Here is a 21,045-nt window from a genome sequence, read left to right as displayed (position 1 = left end):
AAGAACCTTGTGTATGAATGATAATTGATTTTCTGTTAATAGGGAGATAATTAATTAGCATGAACATCTACTAGTTATCAATCTCATATGCTTAGTGAACACTTTTTGTCATATGTCTAGTGTAATGAACATGAAACTAGGATTAATAAGAAAATCAAGTAAATTTATGTGCAAGCTTGTGAGATGACCATTAAACAAGAAGTTAATTAAAAGATAAATTAATTAACTATTGCAAGTCTAACTTAACCCGAATATTATATCTAGTAAATTTAATTGAAATAGACAACTGGCCATTGTTTAAATTGATTTATTTGCTAAGGATTAATGAAGTGAATACGGAACTAATCAATTGAATCGGTAACTAGCAAAAGAATTAATCCATTGCACTTTTACCTTGAAATCAACCATAGGATCAATTAAGTTGAACTAAATAGAAGTACTTCTCCGTTATCGAATCTAGTCAAGTCTTTGTTTTCTAGCTTAACAAGTAATCATTAGTAAGTTTCTAGTCTTGTAAAACTAGAGAAAACCCCTACTTATTAGTTAAATTAGATAAATTAGTTTTTAGTATTTAATTTGCCGTTCCCTGTGTTCGATACCCTACTTGCTTGAACTATACCATAATTGATAGGTTCACTGCCTTTTGTGTGTTATTTGATAAATAAAAGTAGGTTTAAAACTAGTGGGTTTTACACACATCAGCTTTCGCCGCTTGTCAGCATAGCTCTTTTGTCGGGCTCGCAATGCTTGAAGTCAAGCTTTGATTTGGACTATATTTTCCATTGTTTCACAAATGATTTCGGGTCCTGTAAGAGCACTGGTTGGTGATTTCCCTTTTGCTATTTGAGTGTCACCCACCTCGGCCCAGCATAGGGGCGATCTACATTTATGACCATAGAGAGCCTCGAAGGAAGCAACCTTGATGCTCGTGTGATAACTGTTGTTGTAGGAGAATTTGATTAGAGGCAAGTGGGTATCCCATGACTTGCCAAAATCGATCACGCAAGATTGGAGCATATCCTCTAGTGTCTGCATGGTGCGCTCACTCTGACCATCCGTCTCTGGGTGGTAGGCGGTGCTCATGTCTAGTTGTGTTCCTATTGCCTTCTGAAGAGATTGCCAGAATCTTGAAGTAAATTTGTTGTCTCGATCCGAGATAATAGATGCTAGCACTCCATGGAGTCTCACAACCTCCTTGATGTAAATTCGGGTCAGCTTTTCCATCTTGTAGGATTCTTTTATTGGCATGAAATGAGCAGATTTTGTTACTCTATATACAATTACCCATATTGCATCCAATCCGCCAGTTGTCTTGGGTAATTTTGTCACAAAGTCCATGGTAATCCTCTCCCCTTTCCACTCGGGTATCACTGGTTGTTGTAGTAGTCCCGAGGGCTTTTGGTATTCCACTTTCACTTTGGCGCATGCAAGACACTTGCCTACGAAAGTGGCTATCTCTGCCTTCATATTAGGCCACCAATATTGTTGCTTGATATCCAAGTACATTTTATCTGACCCCGGATGAATAGAATATCGCGTCTTGTGGGCTTCATGCATGATTACTTCTCTGAATCCCCTGATTTTGGGAACCAAGATTCTATTCATGAAGTGGTGAGTTCCGTCGTCTTTAACTTCGAGCTCCTTCTCCATTCCTCGTAGTGATTCACTAGACATATTTTCTGGCTTCAAGGCATCTGATTGGGCTTCCTTGATCTGTGAGGCTAGATGAGATTAGATGGTGATTGATAGGGTCTTCAAACGATGACTTGAATACTCCTTTCGGCTTAGGGCATCGGCTACCACGTTAGCCTTGCATGGATGGTATTTGATCTTACACTCATAATCATTTAACAGTTCAATCCATCTTCGCTGCCTCATGTTTAGTTCCTTTTGATTTAGAATGTTCTAGAGGCTCTTGTGGTCTGTAAAGATGGTGCACTTGGTACCATAGAGGTAGTGCCTCCAAATTTTTAAGGCGAAGATCACTGCCCCAGTTCAAGATCATGCGTGGTATAATTTACTTCATGCGCTTCCAGTTGTCTAGAAGCATAGGCAATTACCTTCCCGCGTTGCATAAGGACACAACCTAAACCCAGATTCGAAGCATCACAGTAAACTATGAAGTCTTCGGTTCAAGGTTTGGAAAGCGATCTCTTGCTTCTCCGTCCAGTTGAAAGGTACGCCTTTCTATGTCAATGTGGTGAGGGGTTTGGCTATCTTAGAAAAGTTCTGAATGAATCTTTGGTAATAGCCTGCTGGACCCAAGAATTGACGAATCTTCATTGGCGTTGTTGGAATCGCCCAGCCTTCAATGGCCTTGACTTTGGAGGGATCTACATGGATTCCTTCCTGACTAACTACATGCCCCAAGAAATTTACACTACGGAGCCAAAACTCACACTTTGAGAGTTTCGCATATAACTTTTCAGCTCGAAGGGTCTCTAAGATTTGTCAGAGATGTTGGCTATGCTCTTCCTTGCTTCGAGAGTATACGAGAATATCATCAATGAAAACGATCACGAATTTGTCAAGGAATGAACGAAAAACTCAATTCATGAGGTCCATTAATGTTGCGGGGGCATTTGTCAGACCAAAGGGCATCACGATGAATTCGTAATGACCGTAACGAGTTCGGAAAGCAGTCTTAGGAATGTCCTCATCTCGGACTTTGAGTTTATGATAATCGGATCTCAGATCTATCTATGAAAATTAACTAGCCACTTGAAGCTGGTCAAATAGATCATCGATTCGCGGAAGTGGATACCGATTTTTGATGGTGAACTTATTCAGTTCCCTATAGTCAATGCACATCCTGAAGGATCCGTCTTTCTTTTGAACGAAAAGAACCGAAGCTCCGCATGGAGAGAAGCTTGGTCTAATGAATCCTTTATTCAAGAGTTCACTTAATTGGCTTGACAATTCTTGCATTTCAGCAGGAGCCAACCAATAAGGTGATTTGGCGATCGAAGTGGCTCCAGGCACTAGGTTGATTCTGAATTCGATTTGTCATTCTGGGGGTATTCCAGGAAGTTCCTCTGGAAACACATCCAGGAAGTCACATGCCACTGGGATGTTTTGAATGCTTACTTCCTCTTTGTTCTTGTCCACAATGTGAGCGAAAAACGCGTCGTTCTTCTTGTGCAAGCACTTTTGTGCCTTGATGCACGAGATAAGACGAAGATTTTCATGGGGTTTATCTCCATATATTATTAGGGTTTTGCGATTTGGAAGATGAAGGCGAACGACCTTCTTGTGACCCATAATATCGGCATGATGGGGGCTTAACCAATCCATACCGATGATCACGTCAAAACTCCTAATATTTACTGGCATTAAGTTTATTTGGAAGGTGTAATTGTTTAGAGTTAGTGTACAGCCTACATAGATATCCTTAGTTGATTCAGTCTTCCCATTATCCATTTCCAACGTGAAGGCTTCATTATGCTTTTGGGGTTGGTGTTTTAGTAAGTGTTTGAACTTATTACTCACAAAACTTCGCTCCACTCCACTATCAAATAAGATGCATGCATACGAGTCGTTAAGTAGGAATGTACCGGTGACAACGGTTGGGTCCTGCACTGCTTCACTAGGACCCATTGTTAGTACTCTCCCTACTGCTCCTGTCCCGTGATTGTTCGCGTTGGGGCAATTTCGCCTGATATGCCCATTTTCCCACATCCGTAACAGGTATATATGGCTACAGCATTGTTGTTGTTTTTGTTGTTGTTGTTGTTGTTGTTTTTCATCTGGTTCTGTTGAAGTTGAATCCTACAATACTTCGATTACACCTCTCAGCTACACCATTCAACTGTGGTGTCCTGGGAGGTGTCAATTGTGAGACAATCCCACATTCCCTAAGATAGTCGAGGAACTCTGAACTAAGATACTCACCACCTCGATTGGATCGAAGCATCTTAATGTTCCTGCCCAATTGATTCTCGAATTCCTGTTTAAATTCCTTAAACCTTTCGAAAGTCTCTGACTTATGCTTGATCAAATAGACATATCCATATCTATTGTAATCATCAGTAAAAGTCAAATAATAACGATTAGCATCCCTTGTGGCATGTTTGAATGGTCCACACACATCCGTGTGTACAAGGTCCAACAAACCTTCACCCCTCTCACAAGAACCTGTGAAGGGTGACTTTGTCATTTTCCCAAGTAAGCATGATTCGCAACTATCATCTGACTTTAGGTCAAATGACTCCAAGACTCCATCCTTTTGGAGTTGGCCTATGCGTTTCTTGCTTATATGTCCAAGACCAATGCCATAATGATGCTTTATCCAAGTTATTATTATTAACAGAATCAATACACAATACATTATTTCCTAAGTTATCAATCACAGATACTGTTTCATACACGCCATCACAAGGTAATGCTTTAAAATAAAGAACATTATTAAAGAAAGCATTAATCGAACCAACTTCATTATCAAATGAAAAGGTAAACCCTTGTTTGTACAATGCATGAAAGGAAATAATATTTCTTTCCATTTCTGGCGAATAACAACACTTATTCAAATCTAAACTAAACCCACTACTTAGCGATAAAGTATAAACTCCAATCTTGGTGACAGGTGAAGCTTTCCTGTTTCTCATGATCAAGTTTATTCTTCCTTGCTCCACATTCTCACTTCTTCTTAGTCCCTATAAATCAGAACATATATGAATACCACAACCGGTATCAAGGACCCAAGAATTAGAATGGGGTGAGTTATTAGATAAGATAGTGTAAATACTTGCATGGTTGGGTTTAACTTTCCCATCCTTCACATCTTGCTGGTACTTTGGGCAGTTCCGCTTCCAATGTGCCTTTTCATGGCAATAGAAGCATTCAGCCTCTTTTGGGTCAGAAGGAGTGATGAAACCTTTCTTGGTTCCACTTGAAGAAGAGCCATCAAGGGTCCTAACCTTGGTACCCTTCGAAGAACTCTTTCTCTTCTTCCCTCGTCCTTTCCCGATTGCCAAGACAGGGGCGGAGTTGGAAGGAGTAGGAGTAGTAACAACCGCCTTACCCTTAAGACCACTTTCCGCGGTCTTTAAGAGTCCTTGAAGTTTGCTAAGAGTGACCTCTTCCTTTTTCATGTGGTATGTCATGCGGAATTGATCATAACATGAAGTTAAGGAGTGCAAAATAATATTTATTGCTAGCTCCTCCGGGAAGTTCACATTAAGCTTCAGCAAACGGTCCACAAATCTTTGCATTTTCTGCATGTGGCCCGTGATGGGTTCTCCATCCTTCATGCGAGTTGTTATCATGGAGGAGATGATTTCATACCTCTCTTGACAAGCACTTTGATGGTATCTTTCCATCAAGTCTTGGTGCATCTCATAAGGGTAGAAATATTCATAGGATTTTTGGAGATCCGCGGTCATAGTGGCCATCATGATGCATGCCAATTTGGAGGCATCCCTTTCATGTGCCCTAAACTCAACGATCTCTTGAGGAGTAGCAACTGTCTCATCAATCTCCTTAAGCTCCTTATCGAGGACATATTCCTTTTCATCGTAGCGAGTAATCATTCTGATGTTTCTGATCCATTCATTAAAGTTGGATCCATCAAAAGTGACTTTCCCACACAAGTTCATAAGAGAAAAGGAGCCACTAGGATTAGAGCCAGAAGCAGCATTGTTTGCAGACATCTAGTAAGAGAAGAAAGAAAGAATTAGTTTAGATATAGAGATAGTCCTTAATAAAACACCCAAATGTAATATTAAGGCTAGGACCCAATCACAATATATTATACTTAGAAGAGGTATGCCGTAATCTAAGTAATAACATATTTGAAAGGTAGGTGAATGACGATTCACCAATTTCCACCAAAGTCGAAATATTAAAATATTTAATTTGGTTCTTAGAAACTCCTAGATTCTTTTGAGATTCAATGAAATTTTCAAAGGCATGTTTCAATCTCAAGTGAGCCCTCCAAGTTTTGTGACTGGGATGCCGAGGATCACAAAACGAGGTGTGAAGTAACCATGCAAATTACTTGGTACCCTTAATAAATTACCCCTCAATCGATGTGCCGGTTAACCACACACGCTCCATCGATACAATGATAAATATTAAGTCACCCTTTACCTACCTTGTTAAGTCCAAGTTAGTATGTCGGTTAACCACACACGCTCCACTAACGACTTAGACAAAGTGTAAAGTGTAATTTCATGGATTAGCACCTTATTCACATTTTTCCTAAAGTAACTAAGATTGGGAATTTAATAAAACACTTAGTTACTTTATAATATTCATCATACTTTTAATGAGAATTTATAAGTCCTTGTCTTACCCGTTCGGCTAACGACCCTCCACCAGTCAAGCAAGCGGTGGGTGAGAGTGGACACCCATTAAGTTGCCATTTTATAGGCAACAACCTTATACCCACCTTATAGACCGGCTTCGTGAATGAGGCGTACTAGCGGTAAGACGACTTTAATCTTATACATATATATATATATATATATATATATATATATATATATATATATATATATATATATATATACTATTAACTTATAATATTATAAGTATAAGGGTTGAATTTTAACTTTTAAAATTCTAAGGGTTGGAACTAAAGTTTTTAATATGACTTTACTTGTTCCAAAACTCGAGGGCAAGTTTTGTAAACTTTCAAAACTCTTCATTTCTTGTAACTTATGAGTTTAATAGAGTAATAAAAATGAAGACTCTTCATTTTTCTAACTCTTGTGTTCTTTTAATGGTTTTTAATTCAAGTGACTTTTGGTTTTCCATAACTTGAGGACAAGTTATGGACTCCATTAAAACACATTATGATCAAGAATTAAACTACCACATAGGTTACAAATAATTCCTATGATCATCTAACCATCATAAGATCAAGAGCATGAATATGAACACTTTCATGAATCAAAAATTACACATAAAACTTTGTAATCTTGATAACAAGTTGTTGTAAATGGATTAGCAAAGACATTACACCATCTAAAACAAGTTTTCAAGTACCAAAACAGTTTAGGGTAATGTTTCTAGTCCATTTCCAGCAACTAAAGTCGAAAATCTGCACTCTGTGGCTTCTACTCGCCGAGTGCATGAACCTACTCGGCGAGTAGGTTGAAGATACACATGAACTCGGCGAGTTCATCAGGCAGACAGCAAGTTTTTCGACTTTTTCAACTATTTTGCATCAAGTATCAAACAAACAAGCCTAGGCTCTGATACCACTGATGGGTTTTGAGCATTCTAACACTTCCTAAGTGTACATGCAACCCTAATAAACATTGGATCTATGTTTGTCTAAGATACATGCAAATAATTATTTTTCCAAGGTTCATATCCTAACTAGCATGGCATGGGGAACTTGAATCAAATAAAGCTAGTAGAAATACTTACCTTGTAGTTGTAGTTGATTCCTTGGAGTTTTAGAGCCTAGCACCAATAGTGTGGATGCCTCAAATGGAAATCACAAATCACCACAAACTTGGAACTTTGAGAGAATAGTCACTACTATCTTGAAACGGGCCCTCACCTCAACAAGTGTCAACCAGTGTGATTTCAAGAACCAAAGCCTTCTTTATATAGTGTGGTGGATTAGGGTTACATCCATGTAAACCCTAATACCCATGTCTCTTCATTTCCATGAGATCCATGGGTTAAAGCTCCATGGAGTATCCATGGACTTTTCCATGCAAGCCTAGCCCATTCCAAATAAGCCTTAGCCCACACTATCTAAATATAGAAGCCCATATTTAATTAGTAATATCTTTGATCTCTAAATTAATCCTAGATTAATTATAGATCAATACTAATTAAATAATATGATCTTAAATTAATATATTAGAACTTATAATATATTAATAAATCATAACTTGTACTATTCTCAATAGATTATCCATAAATTGTTCGGGTGAAGTGCAACCCAAATGGACCATGCCGGGTCGGGTCAAGTACATATCAAATATAGTTATGGACTTAGACACTATATCCAACAATAACATCATGATAAAACATAAAGCATATTCATTAATACTAATAGTTTTGATACATGAAAATTTGCCAGAAGACATACAGTACATAGAAATATAAAATCTGGCAGCATGATGAACTTATGAGTAGTGTAATGGTACATAGCATAGATCACATAAGAGAAACCTAATACTAATAGATATACTACTGATCCCGATCATGCTATGAAATTCCTAATGGTGGTAACGATATCATATCCCAAAATGTTGTGCCAACAACTGAGCCATCTCGGTCATCTCTCCGATGACCTCATCCCGTTCCTGCTCAGCTTGCACGGCTTGTGCCTCCATAGCAAATAGCTATTGTCGAAGTGTGGCAACCTCTGCTTTTTAAAGAATGATCCTCACCAACGAGATCCGCTGGTGGAGCAGGGTGGTCCTGGAGTGCCTCATCGGTAGTTGGTTCGATGTGGGCCTCATTCACGTCCCTATCTTCCTCCATGTCTTCGTCATTCCCCTCAAACTCATAGTTTGTATCAGTGTACTCCCGGGCACAATTTCAGGGGCTCCCCCTTGTCCTTCTTCGAGTTTCTCTTCTAGCATCCCATGAGCCACTAGGGCATGATAAAAATGGACTCCTTGTTGAGCGTCATCCATGGTGACTGCATGAGGGCGTATGAATGGGTCATGTTTTGATTATCCCTATAGTATTCTTAATTATTTTTGTTTGGGTTCCCCTAGAGTTATTGGAGAGAGTGAGGTAGGCTTTTGGAATCATTTCCCTCTATGATTACTCCCGAACACATGTTGGTCTATTTCTGAATAAATATAGTTGATCAGGCTATATTTATCCCTAATATGACTACATAACTGCCCAGGTTTAATCAGAGTGTTCAATTTCCTCCAGAAGCTCTTATTAAATATTGTTAGGTTATTATCCTAATGTGCGCACATAAGTGTGAAATTTTTGTTTTGTTTAGAGTTATTTAGTCCCATTGTGTTTATAGTTGCATATCATGCATGGTTAGATATGCTAATTCACTATAAACATTACTCTGATACCAACCTGTCACGCCCTCGAACCATACAGCGGAAACGCCCGGGGGCTCGTGTGACTAACAATTGAATTATCATCACAATGAATATACATGAAACATAACACATTCATCACCAACATTACATATAACAACTAGCATTGTTCATATCAAGTACATTGTTATAAGTTACATAGTTTGAAGTTTTAAAAGTACGATAAATGATGTTACACAAAATAAAAACATACATTCTTGCAAATCCTTTCTGCTTAACGATTGCCTGAGAATACAAGTTATTTTGAAAACGATCAACATATATAATGTTGGTGATTTCATAAGTTTGGTTGAATAAAAGCTTTTGTATCTTTCATAAAAACCCAGAAAATCCGATATTTTCTGTAAATTGTCTGAAAATGATGTGAAAATCAAGTATAAATGCATGTGTGAATTTCATAGTTATAACTTGAATGAGTGTAGTTTAGATTCATTGTATTGTGAATAAGTGATAAATGTATATATACAATTTCCCCAGAAAATCCGATATTTTTGTTTTATAACAACGTCTAAGTTCTTGTATCGTTAAATAAGTTGTTTTGTATTGACACAATCGAAGAGTTTATCTTCGAAAGGTTATATTTGGTATTGAATCCATATATGAGCCGTTATAATCATGCATGATAATGACTAGGTTGCCCATCTTGGCATTTTTCCAAATGTCGGTATTGCTCAAGCTTTTGTCGTCCTAGACTGGCCTAGTCTAGCTGTAGCGAGTAGCTAATGCATGGGGGGTCACTCAGTATAGATCTATACACATACTCCCGCTTTCCTTCCAGGAAACTCTGATTATAACTACATGCTACGATTGTACACTCAGAGGTGCCAACCGACATGTCTCACTAGATTCTCAACCCCTTTTGTACTATGTTTAATGTTTACGTATGTGTGGTATGTTTTCGTATTTGAAATGTGTGTTTTAAGTTTGGAAGGTGGATCTTGGTGAGAGAAGCTTGAGGATCAAGAAGCTTTGAACAAGGAACGGTTGGGGACCTGAACTCTACTCCATTTTAGCATCTCTTGAAGGTAGCAAGTCGTTACTTTGACTTTCCTCCTTCTAGATCTCTTCATGTTTAAGATTAGGGCTTTTCTAGCATGTATGATAACCATTTTCCGGTATGGGCTTGGGTTTGAAGTTGCAATTTCAGATCTGAACTTATCTTGGCCTCTTTAACTATAAAGCTTCCAGCTTTAGCAAGTATGAGTTATTCCCTTTGAGTTAAACCCCATTTTAAGCTTGGATTTGGTATTCTAAACCTTTAGAGCCCTGCATGCACATAAAGTTTGCAACTTTACGTGATAAGCATGCCTTAGGAAGCCAGATCTACCATTTGGAGCCGTGGAATGGCTCAAAATCATCTGGAAAATAAATGGACTTAATGAACTCGACGAGTCGGATAAGGAACTCAATGAGTTAGGAAGGGTTTTCCCATTGTTTGGTTTCAGCATGGACTCGACGAGTCAACAGAGGACTCGACGAGTCAGTTAGGGTTTTCCCCGACTTCTCGACACGCATAGACTCGACGAGTTGGTCGGAAACTCGCCGAGTCGGTGAGGGTTTTATGACCTTTTGAACTCTTAAGGAACTCGACGAGTTGCTAGCTGCACTCGACGAGTTGAGTCAACATGGACTATTGACATTGACCGTTGACTTTGACTTGGACCTGGGGTTGACCAGTTGACTTCTAGGGGTATTTTAGTAAATTGGAAATTTATGGAAATGGTCCTATGGTAAATATAGGTGGTGGGGTCCGTGGCAGTGATTTGAGAGATTGAGCTTACCACTTCAGTTCGACAGTTGTGAGGTGAGTTTTCCTCACTATACTCAAAGGTCTAAGGCACCAAGACCGGCTCTTTTTGGATTGTTATCCTGATATCTTATATGCTCGAGTATTGTATGATTCGTTAGATCAATATCCTGGTAGATAGGATGTTATATGTTGTTATGATCCGTTAGATCGGTATCCTGGTAGATAGGATGTTATATGTTGTTATGATCCGTCAGATCAGTATCCTGGTACATAGGATGTTATATGTTGCTGTGATCTGTTAGATTGGTTTGTCTGTCTATAGACTGTTATGTGATTAGCTGATATATGTGCACATGTTTGATTGGTGGTTGAGGCTAATCTGCTTTGTGCAAAATCCAACAGACCTGGGCATTCTAACCCGATGATTGTGGGTCGTGAGTATTCCATTCTGAGGATGATTGGACTCGTAGTATGTGAGCATTCCAACTTGTTGGTTGTAGGCCTAGGGTATTCCATCCCGAGGATAATTGGACCCATAGTATGTTGGCATTCCAGCCGGATGTTAGAGGGCCTGGGGTATTCCAACCTGATGGTTGACTGGACCCATAGTATGTTGTTCGTGATTGTATGTATATTGTTGTGTGTATGGGTATTTTGGGGGAACTCACTAAGATTTGGGCTTACAGTTTCAGTTTTGGTTTTAGGTACCTCAGATGATCCTAGGAAGGCAAAGGCGTGATCGTACAACTCCTCACATTTTATGACTTTGTTTCTGGGATACTCTGATATGGAACTATTTTGAAAATAGATTTGCAATAACTATTGGTTTCTAAATGCTTTAAAAAGTTTTAAATTGGCTTGAATTTTTATGGTTGTTACAGGTATGTGGGGTGAAATAGACCCGGTACGACCTTGTGTTGACACATGAGTTGAAATAGACTTAGGGGTGATATAGACCCGGTACGGTTTTAGGACGACACATGAGTTGAAATAGACTTGTAGGTGAAATAGACCTGACACAACTTTGAACGGGCAGATATGTATGGTATGCGGTATTTTGGGGAACTCACTAACCTTTGTTCTTACAGTTTTCGGTTCATATTTCAGGTACTTCCAGATTGAAGGGGGAGGGCTCGGGATGATCGCATCGCACACACCATGTTGTTCCGCATTTTGTTGAATTGATGTATTTGTATGATTATTGACATACTTTGATTTTCTTTTATGGGTTATTGAACACGTTTTGGATGATGGTCTTATTATTATAAAAATGAAATTTTTGGTCTTTAATTTTGGGATGTTACATATTCTCTTTTAAAAATGGGAAAAATTGCTATGGTTTTTGGGACGTTATGTCACACCCCAAAACCGGAACGGCGGAAATGTTTGGGGGTGGAGGACGTCATGTCAAGTATCACGATATATGTATATGGTAAGCAATTAATGAACAACCATTTCATTTAGAAAGAAAGTGTTTACAATGTGTGTGTTTACAAAACATAGAAGTCATAAACAAATAACAAAACAAGACTTGAAGCTGTAATGCTCCATCTTCTAAATTCCCAGCACGAGCACCTGTCTAATAGTCTCCTGAGAATACAAGTTATTTGAAAGAGTTGATCAACAATTAAGCTGGTGAGTTCATAAGATTTTAGTGATGTGAGTAAGCTGTAAAGTGTTGTTGAAAATGTATATGCACAAGTGATGTAAGTTGTAAGTTCTGTTTTGAAAAGTTTGCCTGTTCCTCTAGAAAATCCTATATTTCCTACTTTAATGGAAGTTAAGTAAAATGACACTACAAGCCTTTCTATGCGTACTAAGTGGGTACAAGTTATATATACTTGGAGTAAATAAACAATCGATTGTACGCATCTGCCCTCAACTCACAACCCAACGGGGAACAGTAAGTAAGGCAGATAACACACATTCCATTGGTTGTTAGATCGTTGTCATATATAACCTTGGTGTATTCACTTGTTACTCATGGAGTTATTTGTAATGGTTCCTTTATATCTAATGGAGAGTTCCTTTAAGAAAACCTATATTTCTTATAGTAAAATATTGACTACGGTGATTACTTTTATAATAGCTTTGTTTATACTGCTATATATAATCTGATATCGGGTAGATAGTTAATTGGGGGAATCTGACCTAAGCCCACATCCAACGGGAACAGGACGTCGGGGGAAAACACACATTTAGCTATCTATCGGATATTAGTTTTATATATAAACATGGTGTATAAACTAAGGTGTTATAGAGTTAACTCACTTAAAGTCTTTAAAACTGTACTGGCTTAATAAAATGGATTAAGCCCTTAACTGGGAAATCGCTAGTTTTGTATACCAAAAAGTACTGACTTTGAAAAGTAAGTTTTGTACTAGAATAATTGTGCGTTGACTCTGTGTCCTATGACCTGATCCATACCTGGTACCCTTATGATGACTTAATGTATACTAAGCATAGATATATATAGATTCGGGTAGATAATAGATTGGGTGACCTCGGTGTAAGCCCACATCCAATGGGAACAGGAATTACAGCGAAGAGCACACATCCTATTAGCTATCGGAATCTACTTACCAAGACTCGACTGTTTTGAAAGTATCCTTCTACCAAGACCCGACTGTTCCTTTGTCAAATGTAGAAGTATATTCTCCCTAGTTTATAACTATCTCGAATAGAAAATAGATCAACTTTCAAGTGTTACCGACACTTTATGAAAGTAATGGGAGAAGTGAGTACACTGATGTCGTTTATAATGACATGTGGAGGTACTATTAACCTAAAAACATATTCGTTTTATTACGGTCATAATGTGAAAGCTAGAACCCCTACTAAACGCTCTCAATGTAAAGAGATTGAGGGAACCCAACTTGACCCCAACAAATTCATGCAAGCCGTGTAATTCACATTAAATTTATATGATCATGTATACCCAATATAACTATCACTAATACGTTAGTGATTCATTGGTATAATTAGATCCTGTCTGTGTGTTATCATGCTATAGCAACTTAACTTGTTTGTTATGTTCTGTTCTGGTATTGTTTGATTCTCTTCACTGCTTGTTCTGTTCTGGTGTTGTTTCTTTGTGTGCTTCATTGTACTAGAAGTAATGAATAGCATTCTCCTAAACTATACCTATAATAGTTTACTAATGTTCTAACTGTACTGTTACTGAAAATACTCATTTATCTACCAAGTTATGCTTATACTTTAAAAACGGAGTTTTGTACAACTGTAAAGTAACACAACCTTTAAAAGAGTTTTGAAATGTATTGAAAACTTATAAATGACATAAGTAACATTTTGAAAGATGTTTATAACAAACATTTACACAATTATCATTGTGTTCAACTTGTATTCCACCCCCCCCCCCCCTTAAAACAGTCAAAATAGTTTAAAAGATTCATTATGGGGTATGAACTCACCTGATGTGGGTGATTCAAACGGGTATGCGCGTACGGATGAGATGTTCCATGAATGAAGTCCCGAGACACAATAAGTCCTAAATGATATATACGGACACATATTGACATGAATATAGTGTTTATAAACAACTATATGAAAGATAACACCTTCCGGGACTAGGAAACACTTTGGCTAGGTGTTGGAATCACATGTGATTCAACAAAGGGAAGTGAAATGGCACTAATTTGTGTTTACGGTTTTGTAACCAAATCCACTTGAGCTTACGGTGGTAAACCCATGAGTTTACGGTCTTAAACTCATGGTACTTTAACCATATGGTGGTTTGAAGTCCTAGAAGTCCTTTTGAAGCATCCTAACTTCAAGTCTTAGCCTTAGGAAGTGATTAGGGCAACATATCACCCCTTTATAGGGTTTACGGTTTTTGGACCATTTGTCTTTGGGTTTACAGGAGTAAACCCAAATTGTTTATGGTTAAATGATGTTTTCAAGTCCTAAACACTTCTAGGTAGAGGTCTAGGCTAGTTTCTAAGTTTAAGGAATGAGTTTGGGGCATCAAAACTTGCCTAAGAGGTGTTTACGGTTTTGGGAGCTCCCCAAACCGTAAACACATATATATGGGACATTTTTGTGGTTTTCATGTGCTAAACACATCAAAGGAAGGTTCTATGTTTGTTTCTATGGTTTGGCAAGAGTTTAGGGGCACTTTGGCAACCTTTAGCACCCTTTTTAGGGTTTACGGTCCAAGAAGATTCTTGGACCGTAAACACCTTATCCTTTGTGATTTTGGGTGTTTTCTTGATGCTCTTAAGGTTTAAACATGTCAAGGGTTGTTTCTATGCAAAGGTCTAGAGGGACAAAGGGCACATTTTAGCCACACTTTTAGTGTTCACGGTCCAAGAAGATCTTGGGCCGTGAACACCTTGTTCTTGGGGTATTTTGATGATTTCTTGATGTTTAAAACTTGATCTAAATATAATAGGGCTAGAAACACTTACTAGTTGAAGATCTTGAAGAAAAACGGGATGATACTTGAGAGAGAAATGGCCCTAGTTTTTGGAAATGTGAAAAAGTGAATAAAATAACTAAGTATCGCTTATATAGTCTTTTGGGTTTACGGTCCCAATACCATTTTCGACCGTAAACTCAAAACTCTTGAAGTTTTGGGCACTTATTGCTTCATAATAAACCCTAGGGTATCCACTCTCCTGATATCTTTTGAAACACTAACTTTAAAACACTCAAACTTATTCCAAAAAGTTTGAAAGTTAGTAGAAATAGTTTTGACTCATATTGAAATGGATGGTTGAATAGAATGGAAAGTTTTGGGTTGTCACATCATCCCCCTGTTAGAATGAATTTCGTCCCGAAATTAGCTCTCTTAACATTACTACTGGGCCTGAGCTCTTCTGCTTTGTAGAATACTCACTCGTAGACCTTGCAACTTGCCCTGGTGTTCTTGATAGGATTCCTACTTGGTCCATCTATCATTACCTCGTGTATACAAGCTGTATATGATTAAGATTAGTAGGACTATCGGATGTGCGACTCTGCCCCAGGTCCACAACCCACGGGGAAACAGGAGATAGGGCGGAAACACACATACTAGATCTGCGTAATCACTCTCATATACCACCCTTGCGTATACATTCAAAAATAATAGGCGGGCTGTATTCGTCCATAGCCTCTATGCTCGAACTTGGTCTGCTGGACGAGTGGTATTTCGTGACGGTCTGTGGACGTCTGACGATAAGGCTTCGGAGGACAAAGTACTCTTCGCACGAGTACTTCGGGGGTTTAGAATGCGAAAGATAAAGTTTGGGTTTTGTTCGGACCTTCGATACGAATGACGAAAGTTTCGAGAACTTGCCGATTGAGGCGATAGAAACATATGAACTCAGTACGGTGAGGACCACGCCAACTCATGACGAAAGAAAAGCAACAGACTCTATACCGAACAAGGTTTTGGTCAAATGAAAGAAACGTCTGGTAAACAACGATGTAACCCTGGTATGCTTGGTACTGTACTCTTAGTATGTTCAACAATGAACTCCTTGTAACTGTTCTCGAGTTTCCTGTTTTCTATTTTGAAATTAACACTCCTATGTATCGTACCGCTATGTGCGCATACATACAAATAAAAGTGCTTTACTTACTGAAGGGATACTTTTATACCATGATCCCCCATGGTACCACTACCATCGCCCGTCATATACAAGTTGTGAATACTTCAGATGAGCCAGGCAGTCGACTGAGCATCTCTGCCTCAAATCCTCAACCAATTAAGGAAATGGGAACTAAGCGGAATCACTCACTCTAAGTCTGCAACATCTCAGTTGCGCACAACCCTGATGTATCTGGTGAGTCATAATAGCTTCTCTAAGGGATCTTTTATTTCTTTTGAATTTTACGACCTATTTCAACATGTGAGTTGTTATAGTTACTTTTAAGTGTCATCCCCAAATTTTAATCTTATATGAATATAAATTAGTTTTTAATGTAAATATTATTTTGAAAATGTACCACTACTCGACGACGACTCCGGGGTAGATTCTCCTGCGGTGATCATCAGAATACGTCCATCCGCTCCTGAGTTCTTCATTATCGGGCAATCCCTCTGATTGTGTCCATTCTCACCACAGCCATAACAGGATTGGTTTTCTTCAGCTCCGAGGACTTGGGAGATCGGTTGAGCTGGTGCCCTGTAGTAACGGACTGTGTGTCCCTTTCTGTGGTAGTTCAGACACTGCATTTCTCGGCATACTCCGGTGTGGTGAAAGTTGCACTTTCCACACTTCGGAAGGTTTCCAGCATAATGACTGGCAGATGCTGAAACAGTAGGTGTCGTAGCGGCGTACATAGTACTCGCTCGTTGCTCTTGCGGGGTGTCTTGTGTTGTTTGCTTCTTCTTTCTCTTGTCCTCCGACTCTTGATTATAGTCCTCTTCCCTTGATGACTCGGGAATAGGGACTTTTACGTTGTGGCAGACTCCATGATCGATGAGTCGTTGAGCCAAGCGTTTAGCACTATCGAACGTGGCTGGGTTAGAAGACAGCACATTTCCTTGGGTCGGAGCAGTCAGACCCCAAATGTATCTTTCTATCTTCTTGCTCTCCGAGGTAATCATCTCGGGGCATAGAGCTGCTAGTTCATTGAACCAGTCGGTGTAGTTCACTATGTCTGAGCCGACCATAGTGAGATCCCACAACTCGTGTTCCAGCTTTTGAATCCTCGCCTAACGGGCAATATTCTTCCCGCATTAACTCTTTTAATTTTTCCCAACCTATTGAGTTTGCCACTGATAGGGTCAGTGACTTAACATGGCTGTTCCACCATGTTAGGGCCTTGCCATCGAAGGTGCAGGCAGCAAACTTCACTTTGCTTCCTTCTGGGCATAGACAGATTTCGAAAACCGACTCGGTTTTCTCGAACCATTGCAGGAGGGCAATGACTCCTACAGTCCCTTTAAAGGACAATGGTTGGCATCTGGTGAAGTCCTTGTAGGAGAACTCTCCCTGGCGCACAGGGACCTCACCTTGAGTAGAATCAGTAGGCGTTTCACCTCCACTTGTACTGATGGGGTGATATTGTGTCATGGCTGTTGCCACAGCCGCGACCACTGCAGCGTTCAGAGTTGCTGCATCCATTTGTGGAGAAGGTATGGGAGTTATCGGAGTAGCGTGTCTGGGTGATCTGCGAGGAGGCATCTTTGCTAAAAGAAAACAAAGATGAGACGGAATAAATCTATAGTAACGGACACAAGCCGAAAGCTGAAAAGACAAGGTTATCCTAGTTCTGGATGTATCGGGTCCTGACTTCCACAGGGTTCTAGGAACAATTCATAAATGAGTCTATACCAAATAAACTCTATGAATTTGAAATAACTATCCTCGAATGAATATCTGTTTCCTGAATAATTGTTACCAGCTGCATGTAAGAAAATAATTCTAACACATGTAATGTGAGCAGTGTTTCCACTCGCTCGATAAATTAACCTAATTAATATTTATTAGTGTGACGCGTAAGACGTTTTGGTTACTTTGGCTGATCTTTCCTTGAAATCTTCTCATGAATTTGTCCTTGTTCCTCCTGAACTCTTATGTTGTCTACTATGAGGAAGTGGTTCCGTTTATCTGGGCTTGTCGTGCGAGAATGACAGTGACTAAAGAACCTATGAACTTTAAGGTAACTTTATGGGGTGATCCTTACGGAATCCTCCTATAATTGTACAAGGTACACCAGTTTGTATTGTATATAATTGAAGATCAAATAGACCTTCGAATAATTGATCCCACCTCAACACTACTTCCTTAAAAGGAATGGATAGTGAAGCGTCGGTCACAGATTCTATGTCTATAAGATCTTGATTATATATAAAACTTTATGAATATACCCTGTAAGATTATAGACCTATCCGCAAGGGTCTTTTAAGTTATCACATAAGTTATTTATCTGGACTAAAATACTCATATAGTATTCTAACGTAATGTACTTGGCCTGGCGTTCTCTTGACTGGTGTTTCGGTAAGTTTCAACTCTGTTGCAACACCACATCATTCCCAAACACATGTCGATCATATCTCGAATGAATATAGTTGATCAGGCTATATTGATCCTATCTATGATTACATAACTGTTCAGGTTGACGACAGTGTCCAACCCTTAAATACTTTTAGTTTTGTTCTCCTCGGGACCCTAGTTCTATTATATATATATATATATATATATATATATATATATATATATATATATATATATATATATATATATATATATATATATATATATATATATATATATATAAAAGCCCTTCCATTCTCGTGCCGTCTAGAGCAAATTCACAAGGTTACAAGGACGCCACGTTACCTGCATTCAGACCGACGCATAACCCTTCTTTGTAAGAGGCGTCTGTTCCACTCTCATTCAACACCGATTCGTCACCAACCGTGTTTGAGACTCCGTTTCCCACCACCGCTTCCCTCTTTTTCCTCCTCACTCTTTCTAATAGCGATTCCGTTTTTCTATATTGATGTCGTTTTTTCTGTTTCATTGATCACTACCACGCCTTCTTCCACCATCAATTTCGGTCGATGTTTCTTTCTAAATCCGTACAAAAAAGCAGATGAGGAAAAGGGTTGATTTTATGTTTCCCCCCAACGTCACATGTTGGATCATCCACGCTCGCTCCATCTATCATCTGCTCTCCACTGGTATGTGGTTTTCATTTTTATATTCGTTTTAATTCTCTTTATGGGGTTATCTCTGCACTCCTCTTAGTCCTTAAATTATCATGTTCTGATGTTTGATTTCCTTAAGTTATTTTTTCTATAAAAGTCCTACGTTTGCAAAAAATCATACATGTAGAAACAGGAAACTTTGTGGATGTAGAAACAAGAGACTTTGGGAACTGTTAATTTCAGATTCAAGTAATCATCTAAAAAAGAAATAAATGACAATGTTGAGTGGAGGAGGATGACGAATTACTTGATTGTGGATTCAGGTATGGTTTGATTATTGAAAATTTTTAGTTGAACTTTAGTTTCTACTAATTTGTATTCTCTCATATGTTTGTTATTGTGGTACAGACATTGACCATCTTGTATGAGGCATTTTCTTCTATTTTCAACTACTACCAGTCGTACTGATAGTTTCTCTTGTTAAATTTTTTGTGCCTTTTGGACAAGTTTATTTGCTTGGGAAAATATAGATAACCATATTACGTATGGTCAATTTTTTGTGCCATTAGGTTTCCTTCTCTGAAATTCCATTTTGTGTTCTATATTTTGAAACCAGTAATCATAAGCATTCTTATATTGAATTTGTTCCTTGTTTACTTCATTTTTTTAGCAATTCTTTTGTTGTCCTTTCTATCAGGGATCATGCATCAATTATGGTTGGAAGTAGAGCATTGAACATATCCTAAAACACAACAAAACTTGGCCTTCAGTGCACTCATAGCCAACTATGTAAATGGCTCTATGGTGTGCAACAAACAGAACAAATTTAGTTTGTCTATTAGTGTCATACGTTCATTTCTTCCTGTTACAACCTTGTACTATAAAAATGTATCCAATTAGTAATAACATGTTCTTTTTTATTGGTATAGTTGTAATTTCCTCATCATTCCACAGATTCATTTTTAGTGGACTAGCCATGATTGTCCATATGATTGTTGCTTCCATCTGCATCAGCGTTGTGTTCATGTTATCAAGTCCAACAAAAAAGGTTTTATTTGGAGACTAGAGAGTAAGAAAATGCTTTAGTAACACAAATTCCTATTCCCCGTGACATTCCACGACTGCAACATTTTATTGGCATTGTAATTTCAGTTTCTTTTCTATCAATGATTTTGTTGCACTAATACATGGTGAGCTTTCCATCTTAAGGTAAGCAATTTTATATTGTTCACCAATCATCATAATTATTTCTATTGTTACTTATATTCCCTTGAATGAGCTTAACAGTGTGATCAGTATTCCAATTTCACATTTACTCTGTAAGTATATGATTATTAGTTAACGTATTTATTGTTGTTCCCCATAATAAATCCCCTGTTAATAGTTGTTAATGTTGATGATGATGTTGAAAGTGAAGCATTGGCAACTCTATTACTCAGCAAGCTATGCGATGGCATCAAAGTTTCTATTTTCTCTTGAAATAATGAAACAAATAATTCTTGAATGATATTGTATGTTATTAGGTATGTATAACTCATTCATTGGTACTTTATAGGGTAAATAAAGAAAGTCATTGTCACTTTCATAATTTTATCAATTTACCAACATAAGTAACTTTTATAGTGATTAGGCAATCAAAATGGTTAAATCAC

The 21,045-nt window shown here is 38.3% G+C and overlaps 1 long non-coding RNA gene across 2 annotated transcripts; it reads left to right on the top strand.

Annotated features, from left to right (window-relative positions):
• Positions 1–19,036: 19,036 nt before the first annotated feature.
• On the top strand, positions 19,037–20,579 carry LOC145055385 (uncharacterized). 2 transcript variants are annotated; one of them, XR_013685170.1, is made up of 2 exons: positions 19,037–19,716; positions 20,091–20,579. It is a non-coding gene; the product is annotated as an uncharacterized LOC145055385 (long non-coding RNA). The 2 variants fall into 2 exon arrangements; XR_013685171.1 differs by having other exon boundaries at positions 19,802–20,579.
• The last annotated feature ends 466 nt before the right edge of the window (positions 20,580–21,045 follow it).

This window comes from Lactuca serriola, chromosome 5 (genome assembly GCF_051521515.1).
Source record: "Lactuca serriola cultivar US96UC23 chromosome 5, Lser_US96UC23_V15, whole genome shotgun sequence".
NCBI classification, from domain to species: domain Eukaryota; kingdom Viridiplantae; phylum Streptophyta; class Magnoliopsida; order Asterales; family Asteraceae; genus Lactuca; species Lactuca serriola.
This window is presented reverse-complemented; position numbering and strand designations above follow the sequence as displayed.